This window comes from Cervus canadensis, chromosome 27 (assembly GCF_019320065.1).
Source record: "Cervus canadensis isolate Bull #8, Minnesota chromosome 27, ASM1932006v1, whole genome shotgun sequence".
NCBI lineage: Eukaryota > Metazoa > Chordata > Mammalia > Artiodactyla > Cervidae > Cervus > Cervus canadensis.
In genome coordinates, this window is record NC_057412.1 from 42794585 (window position 1) to 42815045 (window position 20461).

Below are 20461 nucleotides of genomic sequence, written 5' to 3' on the forward strand. Positions count from 1 at the left end.
TGCCTCCTTAATCATCTCTTATCTCAGGCTCTATCACATTATTTTCTAGTTATAGTGAACTTATTATTTTTTTTTTTTAAACCTTAGTAACTGCATTTTTTCAAGTCTCCTTGGACTTGGGTTTGGTATTCCCACACCCTGTAAAGCCTTTTCACATATTAGCTTGGCCAGCTCCTATGGCTTTTCTTGAATTCATTTGTTCCTTGGAGGGTACGTTAACTTTCTACTATCACTCAAAACCCATCAGAGATTTTTGTTCCTCCTGTATGTCCCTTGTCCATTTAACTCTCATCACCACATTGTAAACTCCTTCTGGGTAGGAATTATATCTTTTATGTTTCAAACTACAATGCTTAGCTGTGCCTGGCACAAAAAGGCTCAGTCAGTGTTTGTCAAATGAATAAATGAAGGAAACTAGGAACCAAGATATAAGGGACCTAGGAAAAGTACCTTCAAAGGTGTCTGATCCTTTGGAACTGGAGCAGGTATCTCACTCAGTCTTTGAATAATGGTTCATTTTGTGTTTATCTGTGCTTGCTGCTCTTTATCTGCCTTGATTTTTAATGAAATCTCTTTTAAAGTTCTAGCCTCCCTCAACTATGCTTACAGGAACACAGGAGATTTTGAATGTGCTTTAGATAGAGCAAGGGAATGGCATACCATGCTTCCTGGGACTAGTGAGATGATGGCAGCAATATTTGAAGTGAGGAATTCCCAAAGAGAAAGACCAGACTGACAAGCAGAGTGTGATAGGACTGCTGAGTAGGTTAGTTTCCCCTGTAGGAAAGCCTGGAGTTTTGAGGTTTTGTTTTAATAAGGAAAACCCTATGTCCTAACAGTGCCTTCCTACATCATCCTTTTGGCCACATCCTCCTCTTTTTGCCAGGCTGCCTAGAGTCATTGTGTTGTCCTCCAGATTCCCCAAGAACCCTCACTGAGTGGCTAAACCCTGCCCGACTTCCTCTGCCTCCTATGGGGGGAGCTTGTCCAGACAGCGGTCACTTACCCAGGGTGTTTACCTTCGCAGCTGCTGGGTGGATGAAGCCTAAGCTACAGGGGCAGCTTACACTTCAAAACTTAGTGGCCTAATTCAACCATCATTTTATCTTCTCTGTCATTTCTGTATGTTTACTGTGTTCAGCTGGCCATTTTCTGCTGGTTTCTCTTGAGGTTTCTTGGGAGGATACAGTCACATGATCTTCACATCATTGTCTGCAGGTGAGTGGAACCATCTGGTGGCTTGGCTGAGATGCTAGGATTTCTAGATCTCCTCTTTCTCCACATAGTCTCAGGGCTTCTCCTCTATGCATTGCCTCTCTTTGTGATATATGGACCAGGGAAGCTGACTTCTCATGTGGCAGCTCGGAGCTCCCACATGCAAGGAGGGGAAATAGAATTTATTTAGTTTTCATAATGGTCACAGCATCACTTCTGCTGCTTACTATTGATTAACAGAAGTCATAGGGAAGCTAGTTTTCAACGTGTGAGTGACTTCAAAAAGTCAGGAATACCATGAGATATAGTGCATTGGGGACATCTTTTGAGATTAACTAACTAGATACCACAGGACACTTGCATATTAATAAGCACAATATTTTAAAAATAATTCAAATACTGAGACTGTCATGTATTTCTTCCCTGTAAAACTCTTCCTTTCACTCTCCTGCTCTAATCCTCTACCACTTGTATTCAGCATTGTTCCCATCTCTACCTTGGCTTTATTAATTACACCAAAGCCTTTGACTGTGTGGATCACAACAAACTGTGGAAAATTCTTAAAGCGATGTGAATACCAGACCACCTGACCTGCCTCTTGAGAAATCTGTATGCAGGTCAAGAAGCAACAGTTAGAAGTGGACATGAAAGAACAGACTGGTTCCAAATCAGGAAAGGAGTACCTCAAGGCTGTATATCATCACCCTGCTTATTTAACTTATATGCAGAGTACATCATGAGAAACGCTGGGCTGGATGAAGCACAAGCTGGAATCAAGATTGCCAGGAGAAATATCAATAACCTCAGATATGCAGATGACACCACCCTTATGGCAGAAAGTGAAGAAGAACTAAAGAGCCTCTTGATGAAAGTGAAAGAGGAGAGTGAAAAAGTTGACTTAAAATTCAACATTGAGAAAACTAAGATCATGGCATCCGGTCCCATCACTTCATGGCAAATAGACGGGGAAACAATGGAAACAGTGACAGACTTTATTTTTGGGGGACTCCAAAATTACTGCATATGGTTACTACAGCCATGAAATTAAAAGACACTTGGTCATTGGAAGAAAAGCTATGACCAACCTAGACAGTATATTAAAAAGCAGAGACATTATTTTGCTACCAGAGGTCCATCTAGTCAAGGCTGTCGTTTTTCCAGTGGTCATGTATGGATGTGAGAGTTGGACAATAAAAAAAGCTGAGCGCCAAAGAATTGATGCTTTTGAACTGTGGTGTTAAAGACTCTGGAGAGTCCCTTGAACTGCAAGGAGATCCAACCAGTCCATCCTAAAGGAAATCAGTCCTGAATATTCACTGGAAGGACTGATGCTGAAGCTGAAACTCCAATACTTTGGCCACCTGATATGAAGAGCTGACTCATTTAAAAAGACCCTGATGGTGGAAAAGATTGAAGGCAGGAGGAGAAGGGGACGACAGAGGATGAGATGGTTGGATGGCATCACTGATTCAATGGGCATGAGTTTGTGTAAGCTCCGAGAGTTGGTGATGGACAGGGAAGCCTGGCGTGCTGCAGTCCATGGGGTCACAAAGAGTCGGGCATGGCTGAGTGACTGAACTGAACTGTCCCCATCTCTTCTATCTCATTACTATGCTTCTTTTCGTCATGTTCATTGCTTTTGCTTCCTTTAGTGCCCTTCCTTCAGCAATGAGCAAGACCCAACCCTCCAAGGCCTTGTCACTTGCTCATCAGTCTGCCGCTGTCTCTCCACCGCAGGGCTCTTTTATGACCTCCGCTTGACTTTCTTTACCAGGCGCATCCCACTGCTCCCTCTGTCCTGTGCTTTAGGCACTTGGAACCCTGGCTCTCCCTTGAGTCAAAGTTGGTCCTTCTCATCTTTGTGCTGTTACACGTTCTGTTCCTTTGACAAAAAGGCTGAAGCATTTTTCTAAAATGTTTGTTACCTCCATTCTGCCCTTGGAATAAGTTGGAAAAACATTCTTCATGGCGTATAATGAGGCTTCCTCAGGTTTCCTCTGCATGATTGATTAATCCTTCCACTGGGCTTCTGATACAGACTTGATTTTACTGTGTTGCAAATACAATAGGGGTCTGTCTTTCAGTTATGTACCTTATTTATCTCTGTGTTTTTCCACCCAGTGTTTCACAGTATCTAGCATATAAGAGGAACTCTGCTGCTGCTGAGTCACTTCAGTCGTGTCCAACTCTTTGCAACCCCATAGACGGCAACCCACCAGGCTCCCCGCCGTCCCTGGATTCACCAGGCAAGAACACTGGAGTGGGTTGCCATTTCCTTCTCCAATGCATGAAAGTGAAAAGTGAAAGTGAAGTCGCTCAGTTGTATCCAACTTTTAGCGACCCCATGGACTGCAGTCCACCAGGCTCCTCCATCCATGGGATTTTCCAGGCAAGAGGACTGGAGTGGGGTGCCATTGCCTTCTCCAATATGAGGAACTCAAATATACTGAATTGACTGACTGAGTCATTTCATTGTTTTCCCAACTATTAATTCTAGATAGGTAGCTATTACATATTTGTCTCTAATCCTTTGGCTATATAATCACTTTTCATATTGCCTCCTGGAAGCTATACTGAAAATCTTATGGGTCATTTCAAAAGTAACATTCCTATAATCAGACTTAGTGTCTTTCCCTCCCAAATTTCCTCATCTCTTTCAGTGAAGCCACCATTATCTCAGTTACCAAGACTAACTTTTGTCCCTTTCATCAATCCACATCAGTCAGTCTTAGATTTGGGACATTTTTTCTTTCACTATTCAGTTCAGTTCAGTTCAGTCACTCAGTCGTGCCTGACTCTTTGTGACCCCATGAACCGCAGCACGCCAGGCCTCCTGGTCCATCACCAACTCCCGGAGTTTACTCAAACTCATGTCCATTGAGTCAGTGATGCCATCCAACCATCTCATCCTCCGTCGTCCCCTTCTCCTCCTGCCCTCATTCTTTCCCAACATCAGGGTCTTTTTAAATGAGTCAGCTCTTCCCATCAGGTGGCCAAAGTATTGGAGTTTCAGCTTCAGCATCAGTCCTTCCAGTGAATATTCAGGACTGATCTCCTTTAGGATGGACTGGTTGGATCTCCTTGCAGTCCAAGGGACTCTCAAGAGTCTTCTCCAACAGCACACTTCAAAAGCATCAATTCTTCTGTGCTCAGCTTTCTTTATAGTCCAACTTTCACATCCATACATGACCACTGGAAAAACCATAGCCTTGACTAGACGGACCTTTGGTGGCAAAGTAATGTCTCTGCTTTTTAATATGCTGTCTAACTACCCTTCCAAGGAGTCAGCGTCTTTCACTATTTCTCTCCTGTTTGTTTTTGTGTATTTTCACTGTCACCTTCCTAACCCAAACCTTTCTCTCCTTGTGACTGAATTATCACCTTTCAAGTCTATGTTTCCTGAGTCTCTCTGTTTTCCTTTCTAGTCTCTCCCATGCTCATCACCAGGCTAATCTTCCCCAAGCTGCTCGTTCACAGTGTTGCTGTGATGCACCCAGAAAGCTGCTTGTTGTGAAATCAAAGCTGCCCTACTGCCTGGTTCTCACCGACTCCCCCAATCCACACCCCACTCTGCGCGTCTCACTTTACTTCCCTCTACTAGGTAGCACTCACCCGAATTTCTATTATCTCCTCTCCTCAATGATCCTGGCTCAAACATACACTGGTCCAATCCTAACTGCAAAGTCCATGTATCTGGACCTCCTCCTTTCCCTTCTCATACATCAGTATTCTTCCTTTATTCCAGGCTATGTCAGTTGTAATCCTCCATCGTTGTTCTCTCAGCTTACACCCAACCACTCTGCTGTCTCCTTGTCTGAGCTCTGACTGCAGATGTGTCCGAGCCACTTTTCACCAGTCAGCTACATCTGAGCTTTCCTAACCGCTGTGCTTCCTGAGGCTGGAAATTATGGCTGATGGTCCTTGGTTGGCCTCACAGTGTCCAACATAGTGCTGGTCGTGTCGTAGGTGATCCAATATAAATGGGTGAATTATATGAACTTGCAGTGGGCATTTTCTGGGTCATTACCTATGGGTCAGGAATGAAATTTTCTCAGGATAACTCAAGGTTACAAGAAATACAGTTTTCTCAATGTCTCCAATTTCCAGATGAGATGTTTCCTACATTAGTTCTGGATATTGGAAAATACTAATAATTAGTATTTCATCAAATGTAACTGCATATATTATGGAGAAGGCAATGGCAACCCACTCCAGTACTGTCGCCTAGAAAATCCCATGAACAGAGGAGCCTGGTAGGCTGCAGTCCATGGGGTCGCTAGAGTCGGACACGACTGAACAACTTCACTTTCACTTTTCACTTTCACGCATTAGAGAGGGAAATGGCAACCCACACCAGTGTTCTTGCCTGGAGATTCCCAGGGATCGGGTGGCCTGGTGGGCTGCCGTCTATGGGGTCACACAGAGTCGGACACGACTGAAGTGACTTAGCAGTAGCAGCAACTGCATATTAAGCACTTTCACTGATATTTACTTATCCATAATTTTATAACTTCCTCCAGAATTGCTGTGCACTTGGGGGGTGGAGGTACAATGTGTGAGGATAAAATAAAAGTAGGGAGTGACGAATTTGGATTTACAAAAATATTTAGTAGGAGATTGCACCTTTTATCACCCATGAGAAATGTTGATATATATGGCATATATATATATGTATATATGCATGTATACACACACATACATAGGCAAAGGAGAATGTTTGCCTCTTTAATATTTCAGTGAAAAAGAAAATTCCAGATACACAGATATATGAGGTATATGTATATCAGTATTGGTCAACCCTCAGGAACCAGCGATAGCAAAAGACTGAATCTCCAATATTCAGGTCATACTACAGAGGGATTTTGAACTTCTCTTCATCAAGCCTGCTTGTATGGTTTAATAGTTTTTCTGTTATAAAAATGGGGCAGATGACACGAAATTTCAGTGTGAAAGGCAGCAAAAATGAAACCAAGAGAAAAGCAACATTGGAAATGAAAAATATGCTAGTGAGAAATTGGAGAGTTGAAACTTTTGCACCAGAAGAAGGCTTATTTTTAAGATTATGTCGCCACCTAGGAAATCAGCCTAGAAGTACACCCACAGCTGGAGGCAGAGTCAGCATGGCGTTGAGCCCTAATCCTCTGGTTAGCAGTTCCTGAGAGGTACCTTTATAAACATCTGCACTCACTGACGGACAAGCACACGACCTACCGCAGCATCTCAAGTTCCCAGGGCTCAGACCCTGCTCACATCCTCCTGTTCCTCTGGAGTTATTCAGTGGAGAAGTCAACAGCACACATTTTAGATGTGAAAATGTGTCAAGAATATCTCTCAATCTGTTATGCATCCTTGGAAAATGATTAGTTAAACAGTGCATATTACCATTTGCTTGTTCTAAATAATTTAACTCTGGGCTGTTCATTAGTGAAAACATTTTACATTTCTGCTTTCATTTCTGCCTAGTAAAAGAAGTGGTCTGATCATGATTTTTTTTTTTTTAATGAAGAAGCATTGGAATTGTGGAATTAAAAACACTAAACAGAGAACCCTACTTTTTTGTTCTTAAAGCCACATCTTTAGTTTTCCCATGTCCTGCTTCTTCTATAGCAGTCGTAGGCACTGAACTCTTGATCACTTACTTTGGTTTTGCTTTTATAAGGAGATCCTTAGCTTGACAAAATATTGCATGAATTTTAAGGCTTGGTGTCTACAAACAATTGGTTATCAGAGGCAGCATTCTGGCTATATAGCCTCCTTGCCGGTCTCAGTTTTCCCATCTGTGAGATGGGGACAGCAATAGTATACAGTGCTGGGCTTTTAGGAGGAATAAATTAAACAGGAGTGTTACAAAAATGCTAGCTATTAACAACAAAAATACATTGATTAAGAAATGGTAGAAACAAAGAATAGAAATTAATTTTATTTTGCCATTCACAATAGATCAACACGCTTTAGCCAAACAAATAGACACAGAGAGAGGAGGTATATATTCTGAGACCAAGAGAGCATCCATTAAAAAATCCAAGTGATTAAATTTTTTCAAATTATTAACTTTAAAAAATAATTATATATTTGATTACATTCAAGTGCTTAAAATACCCTGAAATACACTTCCATTTTTTTTCTTCTATATGTTCTTCCCTCCTTTTAGAAACCTATTCTCACTTCAAACTTCCAAATAGGTTTATCCTTTATTTTAAGGACTACTTAGAATATTTTGACTGAGTTTACCCAAGAGTTCCCTTGTGGCTCAGCTGGTAAAGAATGTACCTGCAATGTGGGAGACCTGGGTTCAATCCCTGGATTGGGAAGATCCCCTGGAGGAGGGAAAGGCTATCCACTCCAGTTTTCTGGACTGGAGAGTTCCACGGACTATACAGTCCATGGGGTCGCAAAGAGTTGGACACGACTGAGTGACTTTCACTTCACTTAGGGTAGAAAGCAGAGGAGTGGAGGTTTCTGTTGTGGAAGCCTTTGCCATTGGGGCTGTCAGTCATAGAACTATAAGTTTAACTTCTGACATGGCAAAGTCTGTCATTTGTCTTCCAACAGCTATTTTTTGCTTTTCCTTAAGGTATGCAGGTCAAGAAGCAGCAGTTAGAACTGGACGTAAAACTACAGACTGGTTCCAAATGGGGAAAGGAGTACGTCAAGGCTGGATATTGTCACCCTGCTTATTTAACTTATATGCAGAGTACATCATGAGAAACGCTGGGCTGGATGGAGCACAAGCTGGAATCAAGATTGCCAGGAGAAATAACAATAACCTGAGATATGCAGATGACACCACCCTTATGGCAGGAAATGAAAGATTAAAGTGAAAGTGGAGAGAGAAAAAGTTGGCTTAAAACTCAACATTCAAACAACTAAGATCATGGCATCCGGTCCCATCACTTCATGGCAAATAGGTGGGGAAACAATGGAAACAATGACAGACTTTATTTTGGGGGGCTCCAAAATCAGTGCAGATGGTGACTGCAGCTTTGAAATTAAAAGATGCTTACTCCTTGGAAGGAAAGTTATGACCAACCTAGACAGCATATTAAAAAGCAGAGATATTACTTTGCCAACAAAGGTCTTTTTAGTCAAAGCTATGGTTTTTCCAGTAGTCATGTATGGATGTGAGAGTTGGACCATAAAGAAAGCTGAGCACTGAAGTACTGATGCTTTTGAACTGTGGTGTTGGAGAAGACTCTTGAGAGTCCCTTGGACTGCAAGGAGATCCAACAAGTCCATCCTAAAGGAAATCAGTTCTGAATGTTCATTTGAAGGACTGATGCTGAAGCTGAAACTCCAATACTTTGGCCACCTGATGTGAAGAGTTGACTCATTTGAAAAGACCCTGATGCTTTGAAAAATTGAAGGCGGGAGGATAAGGGGACGGCAGAGGATGAGATGCTTGGATGGCATCACTGATTCAATGGACATGAGTTTGAGTAAGCTCTGGGAGTTGTTGATGGACAGGGAGGCCTGGCGTGCTGCAATCCATGGGGTCACAAAGAGTCAGACACAAATGAGCGACTGAACTGAAGGTAACAAACTTTTGGTTGGCACATAATCACACAGCTAAATATGTCTAGGTACCTCCTGAAGTAAGTGTGGCCTTTGGACTTAAGATGTGTGTAGCATCTGGGTCATCCCCTTATGAAGAACATGTGTGCCTTCCTCCCTTGCCTTTTTTTTTTTTTTTTAACTTCCTGCTAACTGCAATGTGGATTTTGGTGGGACTAGAGTAACCATTATGGGCCAGGAGGTAGAAGTTAAGTTTAAGGAGAAGCAGATCAGCATGGTGGATGGACCTTAGAAGGCCTTTGGGAAAAGATAAAAAATATTAATTAAGGTTTATTAAGAAATTTGATACCTGGATTACAAAGTAGTTATAGCTCCTCTAATAATAGCTAATCATTATTGACAACTTCTTATGTGCCGGATATTTTTCTAAGGGTTTTACTTCTATAACACATGTGATCCTTACAAAAACCCTTGGAGGCAAGTGATATTATTATTTTGGTTTTCAAGATAAATAAATTGAAGCATAGAGGGGTAAATTAATTGGCAGATATTGTACTTGATAGCAATGTTTGACATTTGTACTCAAGCATTTTGTGCTAACCAACACACTGTCAGTTTAGTTCAGTTGCTCAGTCGTGCCTGACTCTGTGCAACCCCATGGACTGCAGCACACCAGCCTTCCCTGTCCTTCACCAACTTCCAGAGCTTGCTCAAACTCAGGTCCATCAAGTTGGTAATGCCATCCAGCCATCTCATCCTCTGTTGTCCCCTTCTCCTGACTTCAATCTTTCCCAGCATCAGGGTCTTTTCCAGTGAGTCAGTTCTTCGCATCAGGTGGCCAAAGTATTGGAGTTAGCATCAGTCCTTCCAATTCAAGACTGATTTCCTTAAAGATTGACTGATTTGATCTCCTTGCAGTCCAAGAGATTCTCAAGAGTCTTCTTCAACACCACAGTTCAAAAGCGTCAATTCTTCGGCGCTCAACTTTCTTTATAGTCCAACTCTCACATGCATACATGACTACTGGAAAAACCATAGCTTTGACTAGGTGGACCTTTGCTGGCAAAGTAATGACTCTGCTTTTTAATATGCTGTCTAGGTTGGTCATAGCTTTTCTTACAAGGAGCAAGCGTCTTTTAAATTCATGGCTGCAGTCACCATCTGCGGTGATTTTGGAGCCCAAAATACACTCTACTGTTTTTATATGGAGACACGACTGAGCGACTTCACTCCACTCACTTCATACTTTATCACTGGAGAAGGAAATGGCAACCCACTCCAGTGTTCTTGCCTGGAGAGTCTCAGGGACGGGGGAGCCTGGTGGGCCATGGTCCATAGGGTCGCAGAGAGTCGGATACGACTGAAGTGACTGAGCACGCACTGTCTTTATAAAATGTTTATTCAGTTCTTTATTGTTAACCATTATTTTCCTACAAGTGGGATTTGGTTACATAGGAAATGGGGAGACAGAGTATAACTGGACACTGTGTTATATTTAGTTAATCAATGCACATTAGCATAACAAAGGCTTCCCAGTAATAAATCTGCTTAATTCAGTTTAACTCAGAAGTTCCCAAGTGTACTCGATAAGAAATAACATGTTAAGCATTGCTTATTAACAACCCAAGAAGTTAACATCTCACTCAATACTTTTTGAAATTCTAGGCGAGAAAAATATATTGACCTAAGAGTCAGGATGCCCATAACGTGGTCCTGATTTGGTGAGCTTAGTTTTTCATGTAACTTTAAGTAAGAAACTGAAGATTTCTGTGCTTAGATTATTTGATTTAGTAAAATAGCACCCTTAGACTTGATGAAGAGATCACCAATGACATCTGATCTCAAGTACCAGGCTTGTATTTGGAAAAAGCAAAGCACAGATGCAACTATGAAAAAAATCAGATAATTAAGTCCAGTTTTAGATGGAAAGGGCAGAAGTAGATCCAGGGAGATTTTTTCTTAAGCATTTGAGTATTGGCACCAAAAACTATGTATATATGGAGATGCCCCATAAATAATTGGATTCCATATTTAGACTTCATAAACAAGGGAATGTCACTGATTTCCATGTTACCTGTGATCCCACTGCATTTCTATTAGGATCGATCTCCAACCCATGACCCAGAACATCCAACCAAGATGTTTTGCATTTACCTTGTTCAGGGAGAATCTTAGCAAAACTGTAAAGAAATGAATGAAAAAGAGCTGACAGTTGATCCTTGGTCAGATGTGCAGGGTAGAGGAAGATATACCAGGAGAGGATGTAGCAAATGTGAAGGTTTTCATGAAGGAGACTGTGAGGCGGTTCAGTAATCTCTGAGTAACGCAGTGTGTGCTTTCAGGAGATTGGAGGTGTGAGGGGCAGTGAAGGAGGAGAGTTACGTGCAGAGGTGGCTGGAAATATAAGCTGAGTCACCACAACAATCTAGGTGGTGAAGTGTGTTCCATGTATTGTATTGACTGCCTCTCTGCATAGATTCAAGTTTTAGCTCCATCTCGGTAGAAGCTTCCAGCAATTGAACACAAAACTCCCTTCACCCTGATCAGATTCTGCATCTTTTACTTTATCTTCCTCAGAAAAAAAGTGAAGATAGAAGTTAGGACACAGTTAATTTCCTAGTTTTTGTTCTATTTGAATAATTAAATCATCATGGTGCAGAGATGGGATATCATGAATTTTCAGATGTTTGTTTATTTAGATGGAAATAACTTCCCCTATTTCTATAGTGTGATAACTTCTGTGATACATTCCTCATGATGTGGGATGTCTTCCTGTGATGATGTCTTTCTGGAACTACTGTAATTAAGTTCATCTCTGAGTAAGACCAGAATATAAGAGAAATTTGTGTATTAAATATAACTGATGCTATTGCTGGGGACCACTGATTAAGGCACTCTAGGAGATGGTGAAGGACAAGGAAGCCTGGTGTACTGCAGTCCATGGGATCACAAAAAGTCAGACATGACTGAGCAAGTGAAAACAAATCAGCTCAGGGGAAACCTTGGCTTATAAGGCACACTCCTCTGCCTGGCCTCAGGTTACCGGTTCCATTCATCTCCCCCTGCTCCTTTCTTACCACAAAGTCCCACCCATCTACTCTCCCCCCACTCTGGATCCCCCACCGTTCCCCTTACATCCCTGCCGTTTCGTGCTAAGCTTTTATTTTTCTCTATCTGGTCCAGATAGGGGCTTACCTTTGGCTGTTATAATAGTGCTTTGATACAGTTTAAGTAATTCTTAACTTAGAATAATTCAATTTCTTTACTGTAAACAGGATCAGCTATTATTAATCTTGCAGTTTGATTGGTGGAGAAAAAGGAATTGGAAAAAAGGAAGGAACTTGAAGGGAGAGTGGAGGAAAGAGACTCCTTCCCCAACTTCTCTTTCCAGAGAAAGCTTCTGTAATTCATGTTCATAACTAGCAATTTAGAGGAGAAATATCCCTCATTAAGATCCACTTGGAGAAAAAGGAAGGGAGGAGGAAAGGAGGGAGGGAGGGAGGGAAGGGAAGAGGAGTGAGGGAAAGGAAGACAGACCTATTTTATTTCAGGGCCTCTTCTTCCTGAATCAGCACACATGCTTTCATATAATCCTTACATCTGAGCTTGAAATCACTATTTCCATTTTATTTTGAAACATAGAAGACTCAGAAAGTAAATAACATTTTCAAGATTATGAAGGTGGTAAGATAATGAAGCTAGAATTTTAAATTCCCTGGCAGTCCGGTGGTAAGGACTCTGCACTTTCACTTCCAAGGGCCTGGGTTAAACCCCTGGTCAGGGAACTAGGATCCCACAAGCCAAGTGGAACGACTGAAAAATAAAATCAAGCTATAACTGGAATCCAATTTTTAAGACTTAAACTCTACCTTTCTTTCTATGTCAAAAACTCTCAACAGCTCTGATTACTGCCTTATTACAGATAAGGTAGGAAGTCGACGGGGTGAAGGTGTTCTTGAAGTGGTCATTCTGGTCTCCTGACATATAGACCACTGTTCTAGGTCAATTGCATTCGAATTAGTCTTTTGGATGGGAAGATGTTGTCTCACATACTTTGGTTGTGGCAATCAACATAACCATCTACTGAATGGCCATCTCCTGGATTCACTTGGGACATGGCACTACTCATATATTTTTCTTGAAAATTGTTAAAAATATATATTTTTTGGCTATGTGGTATAGACCAAACAGCACGCATTATACATCACCAGGTAATTCTGATAAAAGGGGGAGGAGAAGACTTCTATAATGTTGAAGGTGGTTACAAGTACAGTGATGAGTAAGAATAAGGGACGTCCTTATCAGATAATGACAGTACAACAAGGAACACTGTAATAGCAACATTTTAAATGAGTAATTAGCTTTGCTTTGTACTACCTTTGTCTAGGTAATGTGTTTCATCTTTCCAGTCGCTTGAATATATAAGTTAGTAATAGAATCCTCAATAAAACAACAATAAAAATAATGGAAATAAGAGTAGAATATAAATGCTTTCAAATCTATGGAAATTCAAGTGGGCAGGTGATATGCAAGGGTTAACCTCTTCCCTTTAAATTTTCTAATAAACTTTGTAATAGGCTATAAGAGTCTATTAGCTTGATGTTGGTTAATCATCATTGTTTTTTCTATTCTGGACCATAGTAAAGGCATACAAACCAAATTAGCCAGCACATGAGCCCTTTATAAGAATCTCTTAAAATAATTTATTTAGCTTATTCACTCCCACATTTTTTAGTCCTCTGAATTATAGAATTCTCCAAATGAATCAGTACCCCAACTTGTTTGCCAAAATATAAAGATGAAAAGAAAAATGAGCTGTCTTACAATACCCTCTGGGACTAATTACCCTGATCTGACTAGACTGGTTGTTAGATCTGAATTATAGTCATGAATAAGTTAGATCTTAATTAAAGTCATGTATGGGGTCTAAGAGGCAATGTCATACAGGCAAAAAAGCTGTTTTGTAATAAGTGGAAATTAGTACTATAATGCTTTATGAGAAACTGGGCTACAAGTTAGAAACCTATCTACTAAGATGTATAAGAAATTTCAGGCTTAAAACATTAACCCATCTTTTTTCACTATATATGGGTCCCTTCTAAATGTTTAGTTTAGAGTCATATTAATTGTTGGGTTTCCAGTAACACAAAGGAAATAATATATTTTCCAAATTAGCTTATCTTTATTTTCTTTTTCCTGCAAATTTATTTCAGCTTTTATTGAAGGCTTTTAACTTTCCTAATAGTTCCCAATATCTAATGTGGACGAGAGACATTATAACAAGAAAGACTTTGGTTAGTTAGATAATACAGGAGAGAATTTCCTGGTAGTGGAAAGTGTGGAGCAGTACAAAATAGAACTGGAGTCAATAATGGAATTTTCTCCTCTAGAGGATCTTAAATTTAAAGAAATTTCATCAGAAGGCAAGGGGATGAACTATGTCTGTGTTTCTTGACCTATTCCTTTCACTGAGCAATGAAACTATTTTAAATTTGTCACCAGCCATGTGGGGTGTTGAATGTGGACACACAAAACCGACATCCATGGAAACTCCTTTGTTAGGCCTAAGGTGACAAGGTTCCAGACGGGAGCCCATGCTGAGTGCTGGCCTCAGTATGATTTAATCGACTTAAAGAAGCGATGAGGAGGGTATCAGCGGTACTGTGATCAAGTGGCCAGATGACCAGGCCCACCGGGGAAGAGTTTCCAGAGGAAAAATTTTTTTCTAACATTTTTCCTTTAAATCAGGGATACTAATAGTTCCTGGAGGAAATAATTCCCTGGGAGAGGGGATATAAAGTAGTTTTAGTTTTTCTTCACATTTAAATAGGACTTAGGAGTTTGCAAAATGTTCTTCCATCTACAGTGGGCTGGTGAACAAAGAGAGGTGATTATTCTCATTTTATAACTTGGAGAAAACAGACTTGGCACAATTCGCTGACTTGCTCAAGGTCATCATGTAGAACTAGAAAATGGCAGAGAAGGATCGCAAATGTGGGTCTCCTGACTCTAATGTTAGTGATTTTCATTTATATCTTGTCATTTTTTAAATGGGTTCAGAGTCCTATTATGCTAGGGGGTGCGGTAGCAAGGGAAGCTCAACAATTTTCTTTCCTAAGGAGAATTCTCAAAAATGGCAGAGTAGGGCTGTCGGTTATTGTTTTTGGAGAGTTAATGCCTCAGTTTCAACTATTAGATTTACAAAACCCAACATATAATATTAGACTAATAAGTAGGTTGAATGTACTTGTATAGCATGGGTCACAGGCTCTTCAACTGTCTTTCAGCATATCGACTTATAGATTCATATGCTGTTATATTCAGATAGGATTTTAAATATCATTTAATCCAGTGCTTTGATTTACAAATGAGAAAACTGGCCTAAAGCAGTTTATCCTGTGCTTAATGGATGTATGTTGCAAGTGAGATATCTCAGGGAAATATTTTGATTGTATAGAAAATTTCCAAAATAGAATAAAAGCCACAAAAGCTCTGACAAATGTTCTGTAACAAGAGTTGAAAAGGAAATTCGTATTTTCTTTATTAACAGAATTTTAACATTGTTTGTATAAAGGTATAGTAGTATTGTTATGACACATTTCATGAAATGTTACACAGTAGAGTGACTGAATACAGGTGATCCATGGTCTGAGGATGATTATTCCATGAAAAAGCAGCAATTGTGTAGTTAGCAGATTTCCTGATTTTTGTAGTATTTTTCTCTAAGGGTGTGGTTGTCTTAGAGTACAGTAACTTGGAGATGAGTCTGCATTTTCATATGAATCATTAGGATGTATGCAAAGGGGGGTCGTGAATTCTAAAATGTATGCGCATGTTTTCTGCTGTATCTTTTTCTGACTTATCCATATATTTGAGTTTGGCCTATGAGAATATGTGTTTCTTATCCCAGTCTGTGGTTAAACAAATCATAATACCCTGAATAACTTACATATGCAGTATAATTTCACCTTTCTCAGACCATAGATTATAAACGGACAGTATCATATAATTGAAATTGATCTTGAGTTGATCTTGAAATGTCCCATAAAGTATAATATCAGAACAACCCAAATTAGTTCTATATGGATACTTTTCCTTCTTGTTTCTTTGAGTGAGCACCAGATGAAGCATCTGGCTTATTTTTAGGGGTCATATAATACAAAACAAACACACCCAGAAACATATAGCAACTTTAAACACTAGAATTAGAATTAACACAGGTCATGTGTACAAGATGTGACACAAGGGACCCAGACCACACTGGGAAGAGCAGCTTCTTGTTAAATCATGATCATGCTGGCCGATCAATTATGAGTAAAAGAGTGACAGGGGTTCACTTGTATTATTATAGTTATTTCTTTTTCCCTTTTTTGTTTCAAAGTGAACAGAATTGAACCAGCCTAGTTAAATGTGTAAATGTTACCAGTCTACTATACGTTTTTAAAAAGAAAATCACCCCCCATCACTCTTTATGTCAACAAGTACTAAGTGTAAAATGAAATACTGACTAGGTATGATATTTTGATGGTAACCAGTATGGTCTGAAGGTTTGTGCCACCCTGCAATTCATTTAGTAAAATCCTAACCTCCTAAGATAACGGTATTAGGAGGTGGGCCCTTGAGGGCTGCTTAAGTTATGAGGTTGAAGCCCTGATGAATGGGACTGGTGCCTTATTACAGAGGCTCCAGAGGTATGTTTGGTCCCTTCCACCATGTGAAGATAGAACAAGAAATTTGTGACTGGGAAGAGAATCCTCTTCCAACCATGCTAGCACCCTGGTCTCAGGCTTCCAGCGTCTAGATCTGTGAGACCTAAATTTCTCTTGTTTATAAGCCACTCAGTCTGTGGTATTTGGATATAGAAGCTTGAATGGACTATGGCAGTGACATTTGAGTTTGGTCACCAGCTTGCCTGTTGCTTATCCCAGTTCACCCTTAAACACAATAGCTTGAGTAATTTGGTAACTTGGTTATGAATTAACTGAACATCTTAACTGATTTCAAAAACATTTTGGCATCGTGACTATTCAACAACCTTATTGCAAAATATATTAATTCTTATGATGGGTGATTCTTTGAATGAAATTAACTCTAGTGGCAGGAAAATCGAATACAAATAATAACAGACATGGTTTGTGAATGAAGCATTTACAGGCTGCTCCCCTGAAGCACATTCACTTAGATCAGGAGTCCAGTGATCATTGCTGGGGTTCAGGAAGATCTGGGCACAGGCTACTAGCAAAGGCATAGAAAGGATCTGAGGAGAGACATCTTTGCAGAGAACCCAGGTCTGAGAAGCTGAACAATATTTTTTTTCCCACCCAAAACCCAAACAGCTCTGAAAACAATGATTTTTCCTAAGTTTCCTGCAAACATGTATGGTGCGAAAATCTAAAGGGAATTCATGTGTATACTTGACCCTCTTAGAAAATTCCTAAATTTCATTGCAGAGTGTTGGGGCCTTGATTACAGGTGTTGCCCCCAAAGCTGTGGAGAAGTTTATGCAATACATGGTGTGGACACTACGGAAATTAAAATTTAAAATTGGAAAAATTCTGAATTCTGAAACACACATTTTAGGGAAGGGATTGTGGACTTGTGATATTTTGTCATGCAGTTTCCACATTTTTCTAACTAATTTGCTTTAGGCCGCAGGTTTGTAGTTTTGAACCTGTTAATACTTACTGTCTTATCTCTAATAAGAGATAGGCATAAATAAATTTCTTTATTTATGCTAAAATCAATAGTGAAAAGGTTAAGTGATGGTGTTTGTCCTTCTGAATTTTCTTCTGTATATAAAAACCCTAAATACAAAGTTTTTGGTTGTTGTTTTTTACTTCCTTTGGTATACTGGGTTTGAAGAAGCAATAAAAACAACTCAATTGGTCAGAAGAGGCAAAATAACAAGAGTGATGGGTATGTCTGGAGAACTCAGTGGCACATAGAATGTGGATTCACCGTGCAGCTCATGAGGCTAATAGCCTCTCTGTCACTAAGATTGTCATCATGGGAATAACTCATTGAGAACCGAGAACCCCCTCTGCTGTCTAGTGTTTCAAAGCCCTTTATTACTTTATTTGTTCAGAGGTTCATCACGTAAATGGACTGCTTATAATTTTAGGTGTAGTACCAACCATTAAAGCAAATATATTTACAGCCCCTGTAATTATATTTTGGTAAAAGTTGCTCTGGATGACTTGGCAGGACTCTTCTCTGGATTATATGTTTACTTGGGTATTTTCTCCAATGGTGCAGAACAGTTTCTAGTCCGTACTTTCTCCTGATGATACATTTATTTCTGGCATGACCTTCTCTTTCAAGTTCAAAAGAAAAAAAAAAAACAATTTATAGAAACATGTAGAGTGGCAGATAAATGTAATACACTCCAGGAACTTATTGATTTATTGAGCAACAGTCACATTTTGAAAGATCTATAATTCAAAGGTAGTGAAAGAAGGAAGGCACAGTAAGTATGATGTTAAATAAAGTATATGTTTAGACATGACGGTTGAATTCTTACCCGGATGTCCTTGTTCTTAGACATTCTTGGACAGATTTTTCTGTTGCTTAAGCATTTATGTAGAATAATTGAGTCACAGATATTGTGTAACAGAAATGCTGTATTACAACTTTCTGTTCAGTGACAACATGAGCTTTCTCTTGGGAGTGTTTTAAAGCTTAATTAAGTCATTTTTGGGCAAATTGAGTTTCAGGCAAATTGAAAGGTATCTAAATCCTTTCAGATCACCTTAGTACCATGTAGCGTCCTGGTGTGTTAATTTGCCAAATGGACACCCAGGGAAAAGAAATAATTAAGTCAATAAATAAAGAAAATAAGTAAATCCTTACTTATACATAAGAATATCCTATACTGGTATGAGCTCTTTGGTTTGTTGTATGGAATATGATATGAAATATTTAATAAAAGTAGTTTCAGTTTAATTTTATAACCTTTTTTTTTTTTTTCCAAAATGCATTTCCATGTTTTCCCCACAAAGTCTTCTTAGGTTGTAAGGTCATTGGACAAATTATTTTCTTTCTTTTATAATTGCTTATGGTCCTTAACATGGTGCTTTGAATAAATTTGAACTGCATTTTGTTGGAACTGTAGATGGCTGGTCCTATAAAACTCAAGATTATGGAGTCAAGTGAGAAGTAAAAATCTAAATTAATGTCTCATGATATATTTTGGTCATATAAAGCAGTGGAGATCTATGATTCTGGCCTTTCCAATACCTATTTTACAATGGAAGATGGTCTCTTTTCTTTCAAACATGTAATATAACATGTCTATTAATCTGAGTCACCCAGTTCATGACAACAGGAATTATGCCCTGGACTTCTCTAAATACAGACATTTTTTCCCTTTCCAAGTAGAATAGAAAACTGTAACAGGGTCAATGAAAATCTTTTAATGATATTTTACATTATGAATGTTAAGAGAGAGGAATTCTTCCTGTTGGATAATAAGCTGTGGAAAATATTTGCTTGGATCAATCAGCAATTGTCTTTCCATATAGTTAAAGTTAGTTTGTTAAAGAAGCCAATGAGACCAACACACAAAGTGCATCAAGAAATGGAGCCAACATATGAAAAGAGAGCCACTTAACTCCTTAATGCAACCATACCTGAACTTCACTTTTGAACTTCCTAGTTAGATGGTTTAATTCTCCTTTGTTTAAACTGGTTTCAGCTAGGTTTAATTTGGGGCTTCCCTGATAGCTTGGTTGGTAAAGACTCCGCCTGCAATACAGGAGACACTGGTTCAATTCCTAGGTCGGGAAGATCCCCTGGAGAAGGGACAGGCTACCCACTCCAGTATTCTTGGGCTTCCCTTGTGGCTCAGCTGGTAAAGAATGCAAAGTCTATGAGTCAGGATACTTTAAGTTATATGCGGTTTAGTTCACAAATGACTTAAAGTATCCTGACTCATAGACTTTGCATGTTTGAAAATTAAATTTATGTTATTTTGATGCATATTTTAAATAAAAATACATGCAAAAATTTAAAAAATCAGATACACATTGATTTTTCATTTTTAGCAAACAAGTAAAGATTTTTAAACTAAATGTTGATAAATTATGAAGGTACTTTTAGGACCCTAAGTTTCTTTCTAATTATTATTAAGCATCATCAATTGTTATTAAGCATCATCTTATCATAATTAGTTTGTAAATTTGTGAAAATAGAATTCGCTTTGGTAAATGCAGAGTGATTCAGAGTGCTGTCAATACATGGCCACTTGACAGTAGTTTTAACACTGACAAGCCTGTAGCAGATTTTAGGATACATAAAAGGTGTTTATTTTATCCAGTATCTAATAGATGTAATCACACAAAGGTTTTTCAAACCAGTTCAGAAGATTCATTTTATGGGCACAGATTATGGTAATGTGTCATTAATATTATCTTCTGGATGCTGTAGTTCTGGTTGAGGTAAAGATTTGCAGTTGCACACCTCCCTGTCCATGGTCAGTGTTCATCTAATAGCTAGCATCCTACCTGAGGTTAGATTTATGCATTTTCTTTTGGTTCAAGGTTTCTTGCTCCTGCTGAAAACACAGATGCTCCCTAACTCCTCTCCACTTAAATGTGCACAGAATATAATTATGACAGGAACTAACATTATCTGAAATACATTCTGTTTATGCTTGTAGACCAAGGTCAGAACAATTAATCTGAAAGATGGTAGCACCACAGATTACACCAAACAATATTTCCCCCAGAAATGCAAT